General features: G+C 47.7%; 1 protein-coding gene across 4 annotated transcripts in view; it reads right to left on the minus strand.

Annotated features, from left to right (window-relative positions):
* LAT2 (linker for activation of T-cells family member 2) overlaps window positions 1–2,478 on the minus strand; it is a 65,633-nt gene that overhangs the window by 10,118 nt on the left and 53,037 nt on the right. The gene's annotated exons all lie outside the window — the stretch shown is intronic.

A 2,478-nucleotide genomic window follows, 5' to 3' on the forward strand; every position in this document is an offset into this window, starting at 1 on the left:
GCAGAAAAATCAACAAGGGTTACCAGTCTTGCACCACAGTCTAAGCAACAAAAACTACCAGCCAGAGTGAATTCAGGCCATTTCTGGTAAACGGGAACCTCCGTGAGTTAAATCAGAACCTGCGGACCAGAGGGGGAAAGAAATCCCCGGGCTCTTGTTCGGTCCCTTCTCAGGTTTTTCTCTCCCTGTGAGTCTGCGGCAAGCTGAAGGTCTGAGCTGCTCTCCAGACTTTCATCATTATAACTGGTGTGATTTTTCAATATGCACTCTAGGGCAACGGTTTTCAAACTGTGGTCCGTGGATCCGTAGGGGTCCACAGACTAAGGGGTCTGCAGAAGATGATTGCGATCAATCAAAAGTATGCAAATCCCACACTTCCAATTCAAAGGCGTTCAGCACCTCCATTCAAAATTTCCAAAGGGGCCCGCAAATGAAAAAGGTTGCAAGCCACTGCTCTATGAGCTGTACTAGTGTATAGGGGCCTTGTACCAGGTACAGCTTATACAGGAATAAGCTCTACCAGCATAAGCATTTTTTGCACCATTCTAGCTGTGTTCACAGGAGGCTGTACTGCTCTGCCTATACCAGCACAGCTAAAGGGGCATAGCTGTTACGCCTGTGCAAAGCCAAAGGGGCCAGTGGCCAGCCATTGTAGATGTAGATATATGATGGTCTAAGCAGTGGAAGAACTTGAGCTTTACCTAACCTGGCAGGAGCACTGTCAAAGCCAACGCACCATTTGTTCTGCAGGGCCAGACCACTCCTTGGCCGCTCCCTCTGAGGCTGATAAGGGATGTCAGTTGTGGTGGCTTGTTCAGGATGAGGACAGATTCACAGGGCAATGGGCAGCTCTTCATTACTAGCTTCTGCTTGGTTTCATCCAGCAATCTGCGCTTGTAAGGCCTATTGCCTAAAGCACCGCCTACTGTGAAGGCCCCTTCTCTAAGCTCTTTATGGCCTCTCCTCAAAGACAGGTTGCAAGGCAATGCCAGGATCTGCCTTCACCCTAGAGTGGAATATGTTGTCCTCACATAGCTTCAAGCTCCTGCTACAGCTGGAGAAAGGCACTGTGACTGGGTATGGAAACTGCATCCTTGCATGACCAGGCAATAGGTAGCCTCATCTCACCAACCCTTTCCACTCCACTCCCTCCTGCCCCATTCTTGTTACTGTCCCTTTCTTCCCTCTCCTGGCATTGAGCAATCCCCTCTAACCAAATCCCATCCAGAGATTGGAACCAAATCAGTCTTAAAATGACGCTTGCAAACCACCTCTCTACTCAGATCCCTAACCTTTTTGCCTCATCCATTTCAGCTGCAAGCTTTCAGGGCACAGACTCTCTCAGGCTGCTTGGACAGTCCCAGTACAAAGGGTCCCAGCTCTCAACTGACCCTCCAACTCCACTCTCTTACTCATGTAGTCAGCTGCTTAAATTGTATGGGAATTAATAGGTGTACACACGTACACACACACACACACACACACACACACACAGGCCAAATTCCTATTTCAACCCAGAAATGCAGGGAACGTCTATGGATTTACACCAGCATAACAAAGAGATCACAACGTGTCCCCACTCTTTATGCACTGGGACTAATACAACTTGTTTGCCGAAAGTCTCCTTCGCAGCTGTCTTATTCTCCCCATGACTTTATAGCCTCAGCCCGCATTCTGCATCTATTTTCAGATCAACCGTGCAACAGAGATAAGAAAGGCTGAGAGAGGGGCTCACTCTCTGAAGCCTGAGCATTTATTAATACTTAGAAGTGGAATCCGTTTAAGAGCAGCCCGCCTGGGGTCTCGAGGGCTATTTTTGCTGCAAGATACGGATGTTCAACCACAGAAGCTATGGCCTGCAGTTCACTATCACAAAACATACGTCTACAGATGGGGAAAACACAGCTGAAACCTGATGTGGTCACTGCATCTAAACTGGAAAGATTCAGCAGATATGCATCAGCACAGATGTCATTCACTTCCCACCCTTCCACTTAACTGTTAGTCTCCCCCGTGGCTGAAAGTGGGGCACTAGGTGTATAAAATTAATGGAAGTGATAGACACACGGTGGAAGCACCACTCCTCTTTGCACAACAGAGGGACCCCCCCCCAAACCCAGAATGCCAAGCTCAGGAGCGAGAGGCATTAGCAGAGCACTAGCTACTGCACAAACTACCATTGTAACCGATTCAGAGGGACATCGTCTGTGGAGTTTCTGCCCTGCTAGAGAACATGAAAGCCTCAACGTTAAAAGATTTTTTGTAGGAAGTTTCAAATTCTCAAAATAGCAAAGACAATATTTTCCCAAAAAAAGGAAACGCAACATTTTTCACCTCTTTTCTACTTCAAAGCAAGATCACCTTTGAGGGAAAGCAGGCTTCAGAGTTACTCATAGGAGACAGAAAACCATTATCATATGTACCTAGCTTAGCAGCTCCTATTTTTTTTTTTTTCCGGGGGGGGGGGGGGGGGGGGAA

This window comes from Gavialis gangeticus, unplaced genomic scaffold (genome assembly GCF_001723915.1).
Source record: "Gavialis gangeticus isolate Ggan-Ray unplaced genomic scaffold, GavGan_comp1, whole genome shotgun sequence".
Lineage (NCBI taxonomy): Eukaryota > Metazoa > Chordata > Crocodylia > Gavialidae > Gavialis > Gavialis gangeticus.